The 22,599-nt window shown below is 40.0% G+C and overlaps 1 protein-coding gene and 1 long non-coding RNA gene across 13 annotated transcripts in view; one reads left to right on the top strand and one right to left on the bottom strand.

Moving 5' to 3' along the window:
* LOC133636260 (uncharacterized) overlaps positions 1 to 22,599 on the top strand; it is a 72,403-nt gene that overhangs the window by 27,031 nt on the left and 22,773 nt on the right. The gene's annotated exons all lie outside the window — the stretch shown is intronic.
* The window catches only part of epb41a (erythrocyte membrane protein band 4.1a), a 146,764-nt gene continuing 130,376 nt past the window's right edge, over positions 6,212 to 22,599 (bottom strand). For all 12 annotated transcript variants that reach the window (XM_062030097.1, XM_062030095.1, XM_062030094.1 and 9 more), the window contains one exon: positions 6,212 to 13,817. The gene's annotated coding sequence lies outside the window, so the exon portion shown is untranslated. The remainder of the gene's footprint in view (positions 13,818 to 22,599) is intronic.

Raw genomic sequence — 22,599 nt, forward strand, 5'->3', positions numbered from 1 at the left:
AAGCGTGACAACGGCCACAGGGGACCGTAACGTAATTAGGGGCTCGTGTGGGAACATTTGAATCTTTAAAAAAAAAAAAAAAAAAAAAGCAACATAATTGAGGTGTATAAACCTCTGTGAACCTTTAAAACATTGTTGGGCTGTGCCCAAAAAATATCTGTTTCTAAGCTGTGGTCCATATAGGTCGCAACAGAACTCAGTTGTAATACACTTTTCCACCACTTGTGGCAGTAATGACAATATCAAATAAAGTTAAAGTACCAATGATTGTCACACACACACGAGGTGTGGCGAAATTATTGTCTGCTTTTGACCCATCACCCTTGATCACCCCCTGGGAGGTGAGGGGAGCAGTGAGCAGCAGCGGTGGCCGCGCCCCTGGAATCATTTTTGGTGATTTAACCCCCAATTCCAACCCTTGATGCTGAGTGCCAAGCAGGGAGATAATGGGTCCCATTTTTATAGTCTTTGGTATGACTCGGCCGGGGTTTGAACTCACAACCTACCGATCTCAGGGCGGACACTCTAACCTCTGAGTAGGTCATAGAGGAGTTTTTTTTAAGCGCAAACATTATGACTAATGTGGTAAAGTTGTGTTTTCATTTGCATGTAAAATTTTTCACAGTTTAGTTTGGAAGTACATTTGAGAATCAGCACCTCCAAGTCCGAGTCCATGGTTCTCGCCCGGAAAAGGGTGGAGTGCCATCTCCGGGTTGGGGAGGAGACCCTGCCCCAAGTGGAGGAGTTCAAGTACCTCGGAGTCTTGTTCACGAGTGAGGGAAGAGTGGATCGTGAGATCGACAGGCGGATCGGTGCGGCGTCTTCAGTAATGCGGACGCTGTATCGATCCGTTGTGGTGAAGAAGGAGCTGAGCCGGAAGGCAAAGCTCTCAATTTACCGGTCGAGCTACGTTCCCATCCTCACCTATGGTCATGAGTTTTGGGTTATGACCGAAAGCACAAGATCACGGGTACAAGCGGCCGAAATGAGTTTCCTCCGCCGGGTGGCGGGGCTCTCCCTTAGAGATAGGGTGAGAAACACCGTCATCCGGGAGGAGCTCCTCCACATCGAGAGCAACCAGATGAGGTGGTTCGGGCATCTGGTCAGGATGCCACCCGAACGCTTACCTAGGGAGATGTTTTAGGTCACGTCCGACCGGTAGGAAGCCACGGGGAAGACCCAGGACACGTTGGGAAGACTATGTCTCCCGGCTGGCCTGGGAACGCCTCGGGATCCTCCGGGAGGAACTGGACGAAGTGGCTGGGCAGAGGGAAGTCTGGGCTTCCCTGCTTAGGCTGCTGCCCCCGCGACCCGGCCTCGTATAATCGGAAGAAAATGGATGGATTCATTATTAATTTATTTTGTTTAGTTTAATTATTTAAGCACAAAATGTATGTACATTTATTTTCTCGTCAGTTATTTATGCAGTATATTTGGTTCGTACTTATGTGTTGAATAAATAATCTTTGTGAATGACACATGGTTTCACATCATTTGACAGGGTTGTAAACTGTAAGTAGGTTCGATATAGTAGGTCACAGCAGGGTTCCCCAACCTTTTTACCACCACGGACCAGTTTAATGTGTGCACTATTTTCACGGACCGGCTTTCTACGTGTGGCAGATAAAAACAGCAAAAAAATGTGCCTTTGGCTACAATCTGTTTACATTTATTATATTAATGTGCATTGTCCCATGTACTATAACAAAGGAGTTGTAATATACATCTATTATCAAGCTTATTGGGGTGTTTAGTGGGAAAGTTAAGTCGGAGAAAATGCTGTAGTTTATAAATAATTAATGTTTTCTGTGCGGCCCGGTAGCAAATGTGTCACGGACCGGTGGTTGGGAACCAAAATCAAAAATAAGACTATTAATCCAGTGTTAATATTTGAGTGGGCCACAGGTTTAACTGTAGCGGAGAAGTTTGGACCCGAGCTCAAAAAGGTTTAGAACTCCTGCTTTAAAACACACCACGGTAGAGAAGTTGCAATGGCATCTTCTTTAGGCTGTATGTACAAGATGCCACATCTCGCAGAATTGTGTCCAATGTTCCTGCTCATAAAGTCAAAACTCTTTCTGATTTTGCTGTTTGGGAATGTTTAGATGGTTTCAAACCTTTCATTGTTTTCAATTCACTTCAAAGTGTTTGACCTATTTTTGAGCGACACTCAGTCATGTGATTAACAAGGTGTTCTTCAGTGCTACGTCATTTGGGAATCCGGAAAATGTGGCACATTTAACGAGTGCTTGTGCGTACTTTGACGGATGTTATTGGACAATTTATCTTATTTTTGGCATTTTGTCGATGTCTGCACTGGACGCACGGCTGAGTGATCTCGTTGTGGCTTGTACAGCCCTTTGAGACACTTGTGATTTAGGGCTATATAAATAAACATTGATTGATTGATTGATTGATCTTCGTGTAATACAAACCCCGTTTCCATATGAGTTGGGAAATTGTGTTGGATGTAAATATAAATGGAATACAATGATTGGCAAATCCTTTTCAACCCATATTCAATTGAATGCACTACAAAGACAAGATATTTGATGTTCAAACTCATAAACTTTTTTTTTTTTTTTGCAAATAATAATTAACTTAGAATTTCATGGCTGCAACACGTGCCAAAGTAGTTGGGAAAGGGCATGTTCACCACTGTGTTACATGGCCTTTCCTTTGAACAACACTCAGTAAACGTTTGGGAACTGAGGAGACACATTTTTTAAGCTTCTCAGGTGGAATTCTTTCCCATTCTTGCTTGATGTACAGCTTAAGTTGTTCAACAGTCCGGGGGTCTCCGTTGTGGTATTTTAGGCTTCATAATGCGCCACACATTTTCAATGGGAGACAGGTCTGGACTACAGGCAGGCCAGTGTAGTACCCGCACTCTTTTACTATGAAGCCACGTTGATGTAACACGTGGCTTGGCATTGTCTTGCTGAAATAAGTAACGTTGCTTGGATGGCAACATATGTTGCTCCAAAACCTGTATGTACCTTTCAGCATTAATGGTGCCTTCACAGATGTGTAAGTTACCCATGTCTTGGGCACTAATACACCCCCATACCATCACAGATGCTGGTGCAATTTGAAATGTGGACTCGTCAGACCACAGAACACTTTTCCGCTTTGTATCAGTCCATCTTAGATGAGCTCAGGCCCAGCGAAGCCGACGGCGTTTCTGGGTGTTGTTGATAAACTGTTTTCGCCTTGCATAGGAGAGTTTTAACTTGCACTCACAGATGTAGCGACCGACTGTTGTTACTGACAGTGGGTTTCTGAAGTGTTCCTGAGCCCATGAGGTGATATCCTTTACACACTGATGTCGCTTGTTGATGCAGTACAGCCTGAGGGATCGAAGGTCACGGGCTTAGCTGCTTACGTGCAGTGATTTCTCCAGATACTCTGAACCCTTTGATGATATTACGGACCGTAGATGGTGAAATCCCTAAATTCCTCCCAATCATGGCACCCACCTGTTCCCAATTTGCCTGTTCACCTGTGGGATGTTCCAAATAAGTGTTTGATGAGCATTCCTCAACTTTATCAGTATTTATTGCCACCTTTCCCAACTTCTTAGTCACGTGTTGCTGGCATCAAATTCTAAAGTTAATGATTATTTGCAAAAAAAAAAAAAGTTTATCAGTTTGAACATCAAATATGTTGTCTTTGTAGCATATTCAACTGAATATGGGTTGAAAATGATTTGCAAATCATTGTATTCCGTTTATATTTACATCTAACACAATTTCCCAACTCATATGGAAACGGGGTTTGTACAACATTTGTGTTTGGCGACCAGTTGTATCCTAGTCAGGCTGAAGAGGCGTCGCTTCTATAACCAGTAGTTCTTCTTCCATATATTCAGGTTCAAAAAGATAAGGTAGTGAATGGTTGTTCCTGTGTCTGTTGGTCGTCTTCGTTGTCTCTTACCAAGTCTGCCATGATTAGAACACAGATGCCTTTGTTTCCGTAAGTCGGAATAAACATTTGTTGCCGAAAGTCGGAAGTGCATGGCTATGGTAACGAAAATAAATGGAGGAAATAAGTTCCGGTGATGCTTCGAATGACCAAAATACGTTAAATATTGTACATATCACATATCGATATAAACGTGTCTGTTACGACATTATATATACATGTATATACGTATACTTGCAGTGTGTATATAAAACCTTGATGGAGGGTTTTGAAGGCATAAGAAGAATTATTTTAATTATTACTACATCTATCTATTTAGCTATAAAACATTTCATTAGCATTTTTTTCCCCTGTGGTCTCCAATTCATAATCAACTGGCAAATTCAGAAAATTAATCAATGTTAATGACATTTCAAGTAAAATGTATGGGTATACCAGCCCATATATACTAAAATTCCTAGTAACGCCCACTCCTAATACAAGCCTCGATATACCCTTCACTGAATACTTCCTGGGTACGTCGACAAATGCACTGATGCCTTGGCCCAATCCGCCCGTCACTATCTTGTTATTTAATATTAATATTTCTTATCATGGTGCCTGTTACTCCTAATACCTCTCCTTGGTGTATTCCCTGTTGTTCTTAAGTTTTCTTTCCCATGCGCAAATAAATAAACCATAATGGAGACAGCTGCTGTCATTCTTGCCTTGGGGTCCAAACCTAACCAGCACGCCACAATGTTCGAAATAAGGGTGGATGTGGGATTACAGATGTGACGTTCACAAAGGAATTGAGTCATTTGAATGGTTTCTTTTAAGTGAATGATGAGAGCTGATTCGCTGTTTGTTTGAGAGTCTTTTTTTAATTTGTATTAATTGTGAAGTGAAGTGAATTACATTTATATAGCGCTTTTTCTCAAGTGACTCAAAGCGCTTTACATAGTGAAACCCAATATCTAAGTTACATTTAAACCAGTGTGGGTGGCACTGGGAGCAGGTGGGTAAAGTGTCTTGCCCAAGGACACAAAGGCAGTGACTAGGATGGCGGAAGCGGGGATCGAACCTGCAACCCTCAAGTTGCTGGCACGGCCGCTCTACCGACCGAGCTATACCGCCCCAATACAGCACGCACATGCAATTGTCTTTGACTAGAAAATGAGTCAAAGTCAAAGAAAACAAAGCATTCCGATTCCCTTTGCTAGTTAATTTTTTTTGATTGGATATGTAAAGTCGTCACACCAGAAAATAATCGATTCATATCCGAATCGCGATTCTGTTTTATTCCGATTCTAAAACGATTGAAAATTAAACATTATTTTAGAATCAATGTTTAAAAAGACGTTCATTAGGCCATCTCTGTGCTGCGCGTACACAGCTAAGAGGAGCTTATGTAACTCTTGTTTTGCAGGAGTTTTACTATAATTATGACACCCAAGGTCTGTAATATCATCAAAAGGTTAAGAACATCTGGAGAAATCACTGCACGTAACATTGACTGCCCGTGACCTTGGATCCCTCAGGCGGTACTGCATCAAAAACCGACATCAGTGTGTAAAGGATATCACCACGTGGGTTCAGGAACACTTCAGAAAACCCCTGTCAGTAACTACAGTTCGTCGCTACATCTGTAAGTGCAAAGTTAAAAGTCTACTATGCAAAGCGAAAGCCATTTATCAACAACACCCAGAAACGCCGCCGGCTTCGCTAGGCCCCGAGCTCATTTAAGATGGACTGATGCAAAGTGGAAAAGTGTTCTGTGGTCTGACGAGTCCACATTTCAAATTGTTTTTGGAAACTGTGGACGTTGTGTCTTGAGTTTGAGACAAAGCGAAAGCACCCGTCGGTTCAGTGTGCCAACAACAGCAGCGTAAGCTGGCATTAGCTCACTGCTATCAATGTGCAGCTAAAATAGACTACCGTATTTTTCGGACTATAAGTCGCAGTTTTTTTCATAGTTTGGCCGGGCTCCAGTGCAACTTATACATGTTTTTTTCCTTCTTTATTATGCATTTTCGGCAGGTGCGACTTATACTCTGGTGCGACTTATACTCCGAAAAATACGTTACATGCATTGGAGCTTATAATAACAATTTCACTCATATTTGGTTAATTTTTAGGTCATGACATGTAAATGGAGTATTGTTTTTAGAGCGTTTTATGGGCGCAATAAAGGACCCGCCATCTGTTGACTCAATTTTTAGCTATTTATGTACAATTTCGAATGCATGTGAAACCGAATTCCCAGAATTACAAAGTTTATATGCATTAAGAAAATAAGTGCTGACAATGAACAGGATAAGATACACTTTATTCAGTGGTGCTGTGATGGTGAGGATATACAATCAACAAAGAACATGAAATGTTGCTCGAGTGTCACGATAAAGACAACAACAGCACACTAATAAACAATCAACTACCTCTTGGAGAACTATACAGAATATAGCCTCATGTTGGAAATGTGCAAAACAGGGTTACATGGGCCATACTAAATAATATTGTCCACAGTATTTACCTTGGGGTTGTTAAAGTAAGCTTCTAGATTAATCATTTTTACTGCTTGACTGCAGTGCCCAAATTCAAAATATTTGCATACACAAATAAAAAATGGACATTTGACGATATTTTGGATCACAATGGTGCACCTGTCAGAACATGTATAAAAGGATGGCATGAAAAATACATGAGCGATATTAGCAAAAGCATTTAGTATGACACATTTTAAAAAGATGGACAATGCTTTTTTTTGCTGACTATCTAATCCACATGACTGCCCTACAATTAGCAGGATGCACAGAATATTATCCAATCTACTTCGACTATGTTGCCCCCGGTTTGAACGAGAGGTCAATTCGGCATCTAAGACTTCAAAGACCGGGACATTTCTTACAAAAATATTACTTTTTTTAAATTCAAAAATACCTGGTATTTGTAGACATAGTTACACATATACATGGAAAATGAAGAGATACTGAAGGCAAGGTGATGATGCCTTCCTAACTGAGGTCATTTGTCTACAGTCGTGGTCAAAAGTTTACATACCCTGTAAAGAACATAATGAGTTTCCAATAATTTCTACAACTCTTATTTTTTTTGTGATAGAGTGATTGGAGCACATACTTGTTGGTCACAAACAACATTCATGAAGTTTGGTTCTTTTATGAATTTATTATGGGTCTACTGAAAATGTGACCAAATCTGCTGGGTCAAAAGTATACATAAAGCAACAATACATTATCAATTTTGGTGATGTAGAAAAGTTACAATCAAATCAAATTAGCTTCATGGCATGGCCTCTTAACTTCATGTGAGTGATTACGATTGACGACACCTGTTGACTTCTTTGGGCCCATTTAAATAGGGCTCATGTGATGCAGTCATTAGACTCGGTTACAAACGCGACAATGGGAAAGTCAAAGGAACTCTGAAAAAACGAATCGTTGACTTAAACAAGTCAATGATTCGTTCAGTCAATGATTGAACAGTCAGGAAAGTCACTTGGAGCTAGGGGTGTAACGGTACGTGTATTTGTATCGAACCGTTTCGGTACGGGGGTTTCGGTTCGGGGGTTTCGGTTCGGTTTGGAGGTGTACCGAACGAGTTTCTAAGCTAAAGTCTTAACAAGCTGCTTTGCTTCTTCTGCCTCTGTCTCAGCACCCAGCATTGTCCCACCCACACAACCATCTGATTGGTTACACAAAAAGCGGTAACAGCCAATCAGCAGTGCGTATTCAGAGCGGTAACAGCCAATCAGCAGTGCGTATTTAGAGCGCATGTAGTCAGCGCTTCAGCGTCGAGCAGATAGGTGTTTAACTCACCTGCTTAAGGTAGCGTACTCTCCCCAAATTATGATAAACACCTCCCAGTCAACTACTAGTAACATCATTATGAGCCCGTTGACCTTCTAGAAACTTAAACTGCAGCTCAGCTCGCTCGCAGTCCCGGCTTGAGGTGAAGGCTAATTAGCTTTTAGCGTAACGTTAGCTCATTTTGCGGCGTGCGTGTGCGTGTGTGTGTGTAGTCTCTCCTATTGCTATTGTACTATTTTTTTCAGCTATAGTTACATCAATCATTAGTAATGTAGCAGCCTAGTTTTGAATGGCAGGGTCTCTGCTATTACATGTTGATAAAAATATAACATTTACATAATAAAAATCAACTACAGGCTTCCCAAATGTTGTAATAAATTAAGCATGTTGAGTTGACTTGAAACTGTTTAATGTTGCACTTTTTATATGTAGAAGAAAAGTTTTGTCATTGTATTTAATCTGAGCAACAACTTGAGGCAGTTTAATGTTGATTAACGTGGGCAGAATTATTATAGTGTTCCCAATGTTAAAAGGATAAAGCTATTGTTTACAAATTTGGTAAATAAATAACCAAAAAATGTATATTTTGTTGTTTTCTTACTGTACCGAAAATGAACCGAACCGTGACCTCTGAACCGAGGTACGTACCGAACCGAAATTTTTGTGTACCGTTACACCCCTACTTTGAGCCATTTCAAAGCAGCTTAAGGTCCCAAGAGCAACTGTGCAGACAATTGTTCATAAGTATAAAGTGCATGGCACAGTTTTGTCACTGCCACGATCAGGAAGAAAACGCAAGCTATCACCTGCTGCTGAAAGAAAATTGGTCAAGATGATCAAGAGTCAACCGAGAACCACCAAAAAGCAAGTCTGCAATGAATTGGAAACTGCTGGAACACAGGTGTCAGTGTCTACAGTCAAGTCTTTTGTCATTTGGTCACATTATAAATTCATAAAAGAACCAAACTTCATGAATGTTTTTTGTGACGGACAAGTATGTGCTCCAATCACTCTATCACAAAAAAATAAGAGTTGTAGAAATGATTGGAAACTCAAGACAGCCATGACATTATGTTCTTTACAAGTGTATGTAAACTTTTGACCACAACTGTATTTAGTTTAATCTTCCTTTAAAAAGTCCGCACTTAATCGTTTCGCTTTAATCCACCACCACCTTATATTCAGATTTACATGACTTGACCATGACTAAATAATCTGGACATGTGGTTAACTTTGTTGCAGTCTGACAACGTGGACAGTGTTCTAAATTATAATTAAACGCCTTCAAAACATGACTCACAAATAATTACTATTGAGGCTTTTGATAAACATGTTTGTATTAGGACAAAGTTGGGTATTTTATTAATTGCATTATGCACAGTGGAACCTCCAAAGATGAATGCTTCTCAAGTCATACGATGCTTGTGCCCCGGCTGCCCAATTTTGGCTAAATCACCAGGAAGTCAATTTGATCACTAAGAGAACAATTGAAAGTGCATCACCTTAGGCGGTAAACAAATTGAAGGGGAGACATTGAAGTAGGGTTGTTTTTGTATTTTCACCTTTGGGGTTTGTATTTTTGCAGCAAGCGCTGAGGTTTCCCCTCCCTTCCTTTTTCTATTCACATCCCGACGTGCACGACAGATTGCGCTCCTGCACCGTTCCGCTACTTCCTGCTGGTGTGACAGCCCTGTATAGGGTGGGCCTGTTCACATCACCGTCTTTTGTTCTTTTGGCCCGCATCATCGGGTCTTTTCATTCGTGTCTTTGGGAATTTTGCAAAATGAACAATGAACCATATTCAGCCTGTTGACTTAAACCTTTTTCGTACGCTATGTCCTTGTTAAATTGACCCTCAGGTCGTAACACCTCGGAGAAAGATCCAGGGAGCCTCATTTTGCAAGTTTGCCTTTGTGTCACACGTCTGCAACATGCACAAACAACAATTGTTTTTTAATGGACAAAGCACAATTAAGCTTCTGGAATGGTCTCCTCCAAGCCCTGTCCTCAACCTCACAGAACATTTTATGACTACTGAATGCTTAATGGCCAGGTCTGTGCCTGCAAACTATCTTATTTTCTGGACTATTGAGCACAACCAGCATTTAAGCTGCACCCACCAAATTTTTAAATAAATATTTGTACATATACCGGACTATAAGCCGCAGATATGTACAGGTACGAAATATTTAGTAAATGTTTATTTACATTACTTAATTGTTTCCAAACAGTGCCTGTAACACGGCAGTAAAACGGCTGATCAAACAAAACAGAAGTCATAGTCATGGGACACACTAGCTGCGGAAACTAGTTCTCCAATCAGCTAAACAGATTCAATAACTCCACGTTTGCTAAGTTTACTGCGGAATTTGTGAAACCGAAACAATACAAAAAGACTGCCTTTGGTAAGTTGATAATACGCTACTAATACAGACACTCGTAAACGTGTTAGCATATTAGCTAATAATGCTAATGACATTTCATTACATTACAATAGCACGTACAAATATGCATGAAAACACTTCTACAGACATCACACACGGGACGGTTTGGTAAGCGTAACTTGTTTTAGTTATATTGTAAAACTTGCAAACATTGCTTGGAGTGATTAATGAAGAATCCTTTCAAGCAGAAACTCTACAGACAAAATGGGACTTAATCTGCTGGTTCAAGGCACGAAACAGGAAGTACATTTTCAACCCGCAGCACCTGCACTGAGCAAACTCATCCAAAAGAGGGCGCCATACCACAAACAATAACACACCTTTTCAGTGTCTCTGTCGGTGTTATGACAACTATTTGTTGAACACACAACATCATGGCCGTTAGCGAAGAAAAATACATACATTAGCCGCACCTTTTTATAAGCCGCAGGGTTCAAAGTGCGGGAAAAAGTAGCGGCTTATAGTCCGGAGACTACGGTAACCTAATTAAATAACTCCCATCAATTACGCTAGGTAGGGTGGTCAAGCTGGCAGTCGAGTTAAAGAGTGGGTACTTGGGCTCAAATCCCGGATGTTTGCTGAAAAGCCCCTAATCAGAATTTTACCTTTTGAGGGAGGAAAATTAACTTTCAGAAATTACATGCACTACCAATGTCCAACAGAGTAAAATATGCATACAGCTTGCCTGAGCCTCCCCTGAAGAACAAGTACTTCGGCGCCGCATGGGAAGACTATTTGGAGGTTCCACTGGTTTAAAAATTGGAGTATTGCCTTCAGCAGGACAATGTGGGTTTTTGTACTTTACGATGATTTTATTGTGTATCGATACTACTGCTCCACGTTAAAAAGTACCACACCCGTGATTAAATTGACTGCTGCCAATAGAAAATAATTAAGTTAGAGTACATACATACATACATATGTTCTTAGAGTGCCGAGAACACAAAACACACAAAAACGAGACAGGGGTCCGAATAAATAATGTAAAGGTCTCCTTAGTCACAAGCACAACAACAAGAACTACTAAGCCATGAGTTATTTTCTTAAAAGTGATATATAAGGTGAAGTAAATTAAATATCATTCCACAATAATTGAAAAAATATTTTTTCACATTGAAAGGGAAAATAAAACACTGACTGTACAACAAATTAAAGCAGTTAGGAAGGGAACCTTAAAGGGGAACTGCACTTTTTTTTTTTTTTTTTTACAATTTTGCCTATCATTCACAATCCTTATGTGAGACAAGAAAAAAAACATATTCTTGCATTCTAATTTGTAATAATTGTCTTGTTCTAGGTGGCTAACGATGGTGCTAATGGGAGTATTCCATGTTGCCTCGAAGCCACTCTAAAAATGCGTCCAAAAACCGCCAACAATTCTCTTATTTACATTTTGTGACCTGAATATTAACCAAGTATTAGCAACATTGTTATTTTAAGCGTTTACACAGACAAACAATTATTGGCCGCCACCGTGGTCACAAAGCAGTGTTGACATACTGGGCTGCTGCTGGTGTAAGTTCATTCTACATGATAAATCACGGCTCTCACCTGCATAGTAGAAGGATGTAGCCATAAACCGAGAAGATGGTCATCTGTGACATTCAACTAAGACTTGGAGATGGCGAGAAAGACGCAAAAAGACGCTTGTTTGCGGCACCGTCTTTTTTTTTGGATTAACCCTTTGTGTGGATTATGATTAATTCTTCATCTAAACGGCAAGATATGAACATCTCATCAGTCGGCATAGAAGTGAGAGCAGACATTGTACAGTAAGTGAGTGTTTGATTATGTTTGTTGTCTCTCATGTTTTTCGGACTATAGAGCGCACAGTGGATATAAGCCGCACCCACTAAATTTTCGAAGAAAAAAATATTTTTCAGTATTTTTGCCGCACTGGACTATAAATCGCAGATGTATACGTTGCGAAAGGATTTATCCTACACAGTAAGATTTTGCAAATGTTTATTTACATACCCTAATTGTTTCCAAATGGGGCCTGCAACATGGCAGTAAAACGGCTGGTCAAACAAAACAGCGGTCATCGTCATAGCTGCGGAAGCTAGCTCTCCAATCTGCTACACAGACTCAATAACTCCACGGTGACGTTTTGGGTGTGTTTACTGAGGAATTTTTTTTAACACAAAAAGAATGCCTTTGTAAGTTAATATTACTAACACAGACACTCGTAAACGTGTTAGCTTGGAGTGATGAATGAAGAATCCATACAAGTAGAACGCTACGGGCAGCTAGAAGACTGAACAACACTTTGGTTGAAAAACAAAAACAAAAAACACAGCCGGTAAATAGACACAGCAGCACCTACAGTGAGCGACCTCTTCCAAAAGATGGCGCCATAGCACAAACAATAAAACTTCCTCCGAATTTTTAATTTTTTAACATTTTTTTAATACAATTATTTTTATTATAGCTGCCAGCGAATAAAAATCCATTCATTAGCCGCGCCGTCTTATAAGCCGCAGAGTTCAAAGTGTAGGAAAAAAGTAGCGGCTTATAGTCCGGAATTTACGGTAATTGTTTGTTGAAGAAATGATTAGTGAAATTAATGCACCAACGTATGCTAAAAAATTAGCAAAATACGTAATTACATACTACTCAGTAGCCTATTGGTTAGAGTGTCCGCCCTGAGATCGGTAGGTTGTGAGTTCAAACCCCGGCCGAGTCATACCAAAGACTATAAAAATGGGACCCATTACCTCCCTGCTTGGCACCCAGCATCAAGGGTTGGAATTGGGGGTTACATCACCAAAAATGATTCCCGGGCGCGGCCACCGCTGCTGCTCACTGCTCCCCTCACCTCCCAGGGGGTGAACAAGGGGGTGGTTCAGATGCAGAGGACACATTTCACCACACCTAGTGTAAACTTAACTTTAATTTAACTTACTATGAATGTGCCTGTTACTATTCCATATATACTCCCCGCATGTACTGTATATAAAACCTTAATGGAGGTGTTAGGATGTTTTCTTTTAAAAAGCGCTTTATAGGCGGATGTTATATGTTAGTTAGAATGCATTAAAAACATTTTTTTTATAAGTGTGCTTATCTAACCAAAGGATTGTGAGTGATTCAAAATTCGAAAAAAGTGCAGTTCCATTTTAAGTCTTGATGTGTACAATCCCTATATGTTGATGCTATTTGGGCCACATTGTTAAAAATACACTCAACTTTGCTCCACGTTGTTGAGAACCAATTGTTGGTAAGAACCGCTGTAGAAAAATAAAGTACAGTAATCTCAAAGGTTTTTAAAAGACCAAATGCCCTTTTGAAAAAATTCTAAAAAGCTCCAAATTGGAGAAGTGTTATTTCACAACTGCTGTACTTTTTCATTCTTTCTTTTAAAAAAACGTTTAAATTGTCCACGGGTTGAATTTTTTTTTGGCAGTAAGTGGAACAGGAGAAGGAATTGAGAGGATTCTTGGGCATTTTTTTTTTTCTCCGTCAGTCTCCTTCAGACTGAACTCCACATTCAAAGACGCTAAAGTTCATAGTCCAGTGGTGCAAGTTCGTCCCTCTGATGTGGTATGGGTATTTTTTTTTTTTCTTAATCAAAGGCAGTGCTGTTGGGCGTGGCTCAGAGCTCCGAGGTAAAACGTGGGTGCAGAGGAGGCGAAGTGGGCAGCTGAGAGTTGCAAAGTAGAAGTAAGAAGGGAGAAATAGTGAAATGGATAGGAAATAGAGAAACAAAACAGAGAGATAATTAGTGGATTAGAACAGCAACTAAGAAAGTGCAAGCATTTTCACACAGAAGATAGAAATAAATACCGGAAAATATAAAAAACAGGCGTGTCCAAACTATGGTCCCCGCCGGCGTCTGCAGTTTGAAGTCATGAGTTTAATTAGGAATGTGGCCAGCGGGGTGTTTCCAAATTAATTGCAAATATCTGACAATCTGATTGCTGCAAGTTTGCCACCATCCTGTGGGCAACGTGAGTAAATCAGTTCAATGACCATTAATTGTGTTTTGAAGTGAATACAGCACAGCATGTACAGTCGTGGTCAAAAGTTGTGCACTTGTAAAGAACATAATGTCATGGCTGTCTTGAGTTTCCAATAATTTCTACAACTCTTGTTTTTTTGTGATAGAGTGATTGGAGCACATACTTGTTGGTCACAAAAACATTTATAAAGTTTGGTTCTTTTATGAATTTATTATGGGGTCTACTGAAAATATGAGCAAATCTGCTGGGTCAAAAGTATACATACAACAATGTTAATATTTGGTAGCCATCCACAAGCTTCTGGTTGCATTTTTGACCACTCCTCTTGACAAAATTGGTGCAGTTCAGCTACATTTGTTGGTTTTCTGACATGGACTTGTTTCTTCAGCATTGTCCACACGTTTAAGTCAGGACTTTTGGGAAAGATTATTTGAGATTTGTATATTTTCAGAATGTGCTCGTTCTATTTTGGGCCGAAGCAAAACAAAGAAAACAATCCGAAGTTGCCGTAGTTGTATTTTGAAGTTATCATGCCATGGTTTTACTCAACCATGACTTTGACACCCCTGCTGTAGCCACACCCCCTCAGGTAATATACTTCCGGTGTTGCGACCTCTGTTTATATCTGTCACGTCAAAAATATACCTTCTCGCTGGCTGCTAATAAATACTGCAAAACTCCAACTGGTTCAGAACTAACAGTGTTCGGATTGTAATCATCCAAATATGATTCGCAGCAAAGTAGAACAGTAGAAGTAGTACAAACTTTTAATGGTACATTATGTGAATGGTCAGCTGTGTTTCATTACAGAGTCGTCTTTAGAATTTACTGGTCAGTCAAAATAGAGTGAATGCCACATGTTTCTTGTGCTGAATGATGGTGCACTAAAAACTTCACTCTTGTATAAACACATACATGTTGATCAAACATGGTAGTAAAACGGGATATGAACTTGGGTATTTTAGTCCAGTGGTCCACAACCATCAGTCCGGGGACTGATGCTTCACGGACTGGTTGGGTACCGGTCCGTGAAGCACTTGCTACCGGGCCGGAGCGAAACATTAAATCATTTATAAAGGACTGCATTTTCTCCTTCTTAACTTTGGCCTGTCCCACTTGACCAGGGGTGTCAAACTTGTTTTCATTGAGGGCCACACTGCAGTCATGGCTGCCAATAAAAGGCCGCATGTAACAGTAAATAATTCATGATTTTGCCTATGAATTTTAATATTTTACTTTTTTTTTAACAAAAAAATCTGTGGATTTGACCACTGTTTTTTACAGAAGAAAACTGGCAGTTTAGTTGCCAGACTTTTACTGTAAAATATACAGTGTTATTTTATCATTTTTACTAGAGATGTCCGATAATATCGGACTGCCGATATTCTCGGCCGATAAATGCTTTAAAATGTAATATCGGAAATTATCCGTATTGGTTTCAAAAAGTAACATTTATGACTAAAACGCCGCTGTACGGAGTGGTACACGGATATAGGGAGAAGTAAAGATCGCCAATAAACCTTAAAGGCACTGCCTTTGCGTGCCGGCCCAATTACATAATATCTACGGCTTTTCACACACACAAGTGCATACTTGGTCAACAGCCATACAGGTCACACTGAGGGTGGCCGTATACACCACTTTAACACGGTTACAAATATGCGCCACACTGTGAACCCACACCAAACAAGAATGACAAACACATTTCGGGAGAACATCCGCACCGTAACACAACATAAACACAACAGAACAAATACCCAGAACCCCTTGCAGCACTAACTCTTCCGGGACTCTACAATATACAAACCCGCCCACCTCAAATTCCTCATGCTCTCTCAGGGAGAGCATGTCCCAAATTCCAAGCTGCTGTATTGAGTGAGGCATGTTAAAAAAAAAAAAAGCACTTTGTGACTTCAATAATAAATATGGCAGTGCCATGTTGGCATTTTTTTCCATAACTTGAGTTGATTTATTTTGGAAAACCTTGTTACATTGTTTAATGCATCCAGCGGGGCATCACAACAAAATTAGGCATAATAATGTGTTAATTCCACGACTGTATATATCGGTATCGGTTGATAACGAAATCGGTAATTAAGAGTTGGACAATATCGGAATATCGGATATCGGCAAAATTTTTACAACATATTACTGTAAATAGAAATACAGTACCACTGTTTAATTTTATTTTGGCAACTCAGCTGCCAGTTTTTTACCATAATAAAATGTGGTACCATAAAAACATCAACCATGTATTTAAAAAAAAACAACTGACAGCTCAGTCGACAAGAATTTTATTGTAAAAAAACTAACATTGGTCGGGTTTTTTTTCAACTTACGGTAAAATGCTGTAAAAAAATCCCTAAATTTTACAGTAATCAATCAATCAATCAATCAATCAATCAATCAATCAATGTTTATTTATATAGCCCTAAATCACAAGTGTCTCAAAGGGCTGCACAAGCCACAACGACATCCTCGGTACAGAGCCCACATAAGGGCAAGGAAAAACTCACCCCAGTGGGACGTCGATGTGAATGACTATGAGAAACCTTGGAGAGGACCGCATATGTGGGTAACCCCCCCCCCCCCCTAGGGGAGACCGAAAGCAATGGATGTCGAGTGGGTCTAAAATAATATTGTGAAAGTCCAGTCCACAGTGAAATCTATTGGTCATTTTTACAGTGTACAATTTGATGGATAACTTGTGTCGAAACCATATGTTAAGCAGATATTTAAGTATTTATTTGGATTTTGACTAACAAAGTTAGATAATATAAATATCTGTTGCAATATTGGACACTCATTTTTTTCCACTATAAACTACAAAAAAAACCTAATACCTTTAGTAAGAAAGAAAATATAAGGTATTTTACTGACACATATTATTTCCAGGCTTTTGCGGGCCATATAAAATGATGTGGAGGGCCAGATCTGGCCCGCGGGCCTTGAGTTTGACACAGTTGCCATTTGTTATAATATAACATTGTGACATGATACAATGCACATTAATGAACATATCATATATAAATGTGACAGATTGTAGCCAAAGGCTGATTTCTATCAGCATCTCATTGCAAAGAAACACGCCCAGGGCTCCCACTAATTCAGCGTTATAGTGAGTTGTATTTTTCACAAGTGGGAAGCCGGTCCCTGAAAATAATGCCTACATTAAACCGGTTCGTGGTGCAAAAAAGGTTGGGGACTAGAGATGTCCGATAATAGCTTTTTTGCCCATATCCGATATTCCGATATTGTCCAACTCTTAATTACCGATTCCGATATCAACCGATACCGATATATACAGTCGTGGAATTAACACATTATTATGCCTAATTTTGTTGTGATGCCCCGCTGGATGCATTAAACCAGTGGTCCCCAACCTTTTTGTACTTGCGGAACGGTCAACGCTTGAAAATTTGTCCCTCGGGGGTGAGGGGGGTAGTAAAAAAAAAAAAAAAGGTTTTATTTTTTTTTTGTCATAAAGAAATACAATCATGTGTGCTTACGGACTGTATCCCTGCAGACTGTATTGATTTATATTGATATATAATGTATATATTTTGTTTTTTATGTTGATTTAATTTAAAAAAAAAAAAAAATCATCTCTACAGGCCTGTTTCATGAGGGGTTTCCTCAATCCTCAGGAGATTTTAATGGAAGCATTCACATACCATGGTTTATATAGGGCACAGAGCGGGTGGGTACAGGCAGGCGTGGGGGCGTGGTGATTGACTCATGTGTTACCTAGGAGGTGTTTCTTTCTGTGACGGCATGCTGATACAATTTCGCTGCGCTTGTTGAGGGATGACAACTCTGGACGGTATATGATAAACAGTTTCTCTTTTAAGCATAGGTTGCATCTTTTGTTACCACTGTTGTAAGGTGTGCTGGATGCAAGAATTTGCCATGTTATTGAGTATTCAACATTATTGTCTTTGAGATTCCAAATGTGTTTGCTGAGTTCTGTAGTGTTCCGGAGTCTTTTGCATCTGAAAGAAGCCTTGTGATTGTTCCATCTGGTTTTGAATTCTCCCTCAGTTAATCCTACGTATGTGTCGGATGTGTTAAAGTCCTTGCGTATTACCTTTGCTTGGTAAACAACTGATGATTGTAAGCACCCCCGTTGAGAGGGCAATCAGGTTTCTTGCGGCAGTTACAGCTTTTGTCGGTTTTGGAGTCGTTCTGCCTGGTGGTGGGCGGCTCCTTTTCAATTGCTTTATTGTGGTTTGAAATGATTTGTCGCATGTTGTTCATGCAGCTGTAGCTCAATTTAATGTTGTTCTTGTTGAATACTTTTCTTAGGGTGTTGCCTTTGGGGAAGTGTTTGTCGATCAGGGTGAGGAATTTGTGGCCAATATTAGTTGAGACGTTTTTGCTGTATGGGGGGTTGTACCAGATAATGTTGTTTCGTTTTCTGCTCCTTGACGTGCACCATGACAGCAACCACCCACCCACCACCACGAAAAGAATACCTACCGGAATTAATAAAAGACTATCGATGCTGTCATCTAGCAAAGCTGAATTCGACAAAGCAACCCCCCCGTACCAAAAAGCACTTGATGAATGCGGATACAACTTCACCCTCACCTACGAACCCACGCCAGGAAACCAACCAAAAAGGAGCAGAAAACGAAACAACATTATCTAGTACAACCCCCCATACAGCAAAAACGTCTCAACTAATATTGGCCACAAATTCCTCACCCTGATCGACAAACACTTCCCTAAAGGCAACACCCTAAGAAAAGTATTCAACAAGAACAACATTAAATTGAGCTACAGCTGCATGAACAACATGCGACAAATTATTTCAAACCACAATAAAGCAATTGAAAAGGAGCCGCCCACCACCAGGCAGAGCGACTCCAAAACCGACAAAAGCTGTAACTGCCGCAAGAAACCTGATTGCCCTCTCAACGGGGGGTGCTTACAATCATCAGTTGTTTACCAAGCAAAGGTAATACGCAAGGACATTAACACATCCGACACATACGTAGGATTAACTGAGGGAGAATTCAAAACCAGATGGAACAATCACAAGGCTTCTTTCAGATGCAAAAGACTCCGGAACACTACAGAACTCAGCAAACACATTTGGAATCTCAAAGACAATAATGTTGAATACTCAATAACATGGCAAATTCTTGCATCCAGCACACCTTACAACAGGGGTAACAAAAGATGCAACCTGTGCTTAAAAGAGAAACTGTTTATCATATACCGTCCAGAGTTGTCATCCCTCAACAAGCGCAGCGAAATTGTATCAGCATGCCGTCACAGAAGGAAACACCTCCTAGGTAACACATGAGTCAATCACCACGCCCCCACGCCTGCCTGTACCCACCCGCTCTGTGCCCTATATAAACCATGGTATGTGAATGCTTCCATTAAAATCTCCTGAGGATTGAGGAAACCCCTCATGAAACAGGCCTGTAGAGATGAAATAGTCTTGTGATTTTTTCCCACACATACATATTACGCTCTACCACGGTATCGAGCACTATTTTTTGGATAATCTAATTAAGACATATATATACAGTATATATATATATTTTTTAAATTTTTTGTGCGGCCGCGGCCCGGTACCAATCGGTCCACGGACCGGTACCGGGCCGCGGCCCGGTGGTTGGGGACCACTGCATTAAACAATGTAACAAGGTTTTCCAAAATAAATCAACTCAAGTTATGGAAAAAAAATGCCATATTTATTATTGAAGTCACAAAGTGCATTATTTTTTTTTTTAACATGCCTCAAAACAGCAGCTTGGAATTTGGGACATGCTCTCCCTGAGAGAGCATGAGGAGGTTGAGGTGGGGGTGGAGGGTAGGGGCTAGCGGGGGGTGTATATTGTAGCGTCCCGGAAGAGTTAGTGCTGCAAGGGGTTCTGGGTATTTGTTCTGTTGTGTTTATGTTGTGTTACGGTGCGGATGTTGTCCCGAAATGTGTTTGTCATTCTTGTTTGGTGTGGGTTCACAGTGTGGCGCATCTTTGTAACAGTGTTAAGTTGTTTATACGGCCACCCTCAGTGTGACCTGTATGGCTGTTGACCAAGTATGCCTTGCATTCACTTGTGTGTGTGAAAAGCCGTAGATATTATGTGATTGGGCCGGCACGCAAAGGCAGTTCCTTTAAGGTTTATTGGCGCTCTGTACTTCTCCCTACGTCCGTGTACCACTCCGTACAGCGGCGTTTTAAAAAGTCATACATTTTACTTTTTGAAACCGATACCGATAATTTCCGATATTACATTTTAAAGCATTTATCGGCCGACCGATATTATCGGACATCTCTATTGGGGATCGTTGTTTTAGTCCTCAGTGCTGCCTTGCAGACAGCATTTTAAGTAGCTTTAACGTTTTGTATTGCACTGCTGGAGAGGCAAAACTTCAACTTCTTTATAGTTTGTGTAAGCAGTTAAACATCTCTTGTAATACCATGGTTGAATGGCTGTTTCTAGAGCATGCATGCAAAGAACTCAGAAAACATTTCCCATTTGGCAATTCTATCCTATTTTGTCATCATCCAAATATGATTAGCAGCAAAGTAGACGCCGACGTTGCGGCTCGGAAAGCGAAAAGAGGCGACAACAAGTAAGCGAGTACCTGAGGCTGAGGCGACCATTTTAACACATTTTGTTAGAAACATATTTTTATTGATATTTAATTTTTAAAAAACGACGTGATATTGTGACGCAAAAGTAAATGTTTACAAAAACCTATTTTCCGGGTTTTCTCTGAAATTTCACATGCCTGAATAACGAACATCACAGAAGCTTCTTTTATTGTTTACATTCGGAGTACCAATCTTTGAAGCCAACTCGGAGTGGTGTGGACTCTCCGACTTTCTGAGTAGGAAATCCGACCTTGGGGGGTGTTCCATTTGAAATTTCCTGATAGGAACTCCGAAAATTTCTACTTCCCAGATCAACTGAAACGCACCATAACCAATGGGAGGTTTTACCACGGTTTGTCATTAATACCGATAATCGTTACATTCCTATCTGGGAGTGAACTAAATATTTTGCTTCAATAACTTGTCTGCATTTCAATATTTGTAATCCCCACAACACATGTTAGTTTTTTCAGCACATTAAAGAAAAATAAAATTCTTTAAAAAAAATACACCAACATTTAAGTCACTCACAATATTGTTGGCCACAACTATATAATAATAACTGTTAGGAATAAGAAACAACTAAATATCACGGCAGTAAAAGAGCCAAAGTACCCTGTGAATTTGTTCTCATAATTCACTTTAAAATAACTGTTCAAAAGACCCGACTTGTTCACGAACATCACATCTCTTATGTCTTACATCGAGGATGATGTAAGATGACAGGATAGTACCACTTTTAATTGTTCATTTTGCCTCAAAAATAACTTTGCTGCACCAAAATGTGAAAGGGTCTTGTTTCAGGGAAATTGGTTGAAATCACACCAACTATTAAACCAACCAACACAAAGGGATCAACAACACCCCTTGCCCTTACACCCCGTACAAATATAAATGCATGGCTTACCACAATATATTCCATTGGATATCATCTAATGAAGGAAAATACATTTCTTTCCAACAATAAAATTAACTGTTTCTATAGCTTTTTTTTTTTGCACTCAAGACCCGTTTAGCATTCTTTGTTTTCAATGTTTATACTAAAATTGTGACCTTGCATGAGCAAAGAAAGATACTCTGACTTTTCGGTTGAGAAAATATATACAGTGGTACCTTGGTTTGCCCCAGCTCATACCTTAGGTTGCGGGCAAAACAGCCTAATATAAATATAACAAAAATAATGTCAACATTTCTTGAAGTCAGAGATTTAGCTCAACACACTGGATTTGACTACCATTGCTAGTTTTACCATTTTTAACATAATGCTATTTCATTTTCTGACTTAATTTATACTACTTTCTATTGAGCTAAAATATAACTCTGCCTGTCAGACATAGTTGAGGGCAGACCCACACTAGAGCAACCAAATGGAGAAACTGGGAGGTAAGACTGTTTACATAGCAGCACATCAGCCAGCTAAACAGCTTCAGATTTCCAGCCTGGAATCTAATTAAAGCCACATGGGCTCCATTATTTAACATACCTGATCTGAGAACTCAACACAGACACAAAGACTAGAAACGCATGGTCACAGATGACCGTATTTTACCTCATTGTTGCTGCATCAAAAACATATGCACCACAATAGCTTTGTGGAATAATGGTTTTGTTTTCTTACTAATACATTGGCTAGAGGTCCACCGAGGCAGGGGGTCAGCAAACCACTGCTCTCGAGCCGCATGCATGGAGCATTTTAAAAAAAGGATTGAAAATGGAAAAAGATGGGGGAAAAATATTTTTATTTTGTTTTAGTATGTTTTTTGTTTGAGGACAAACATGACACAAACCTTCTCCATTGTTAGAAAGCCCACTGTTTAATATGTTTGTGTGTATGCTTCACTGATGAG

The sequence above is a fragment of the Entelurus aequoreus genome, linkage group LG20 (assembly GCF_033978785.1).
Source record: "Entelurus aequoreus isolate RoL-2023_Sb linkage group LG20, RoL_Eaeq_v1.1, whole genome shotgun sequence".
Lineage (NCBI taxonomy): Eukaryota > Metazoa > Chordata > Actinopteri > Syngnathiformes > Syngnathidae > Entelurus > Entelurus aequoreus.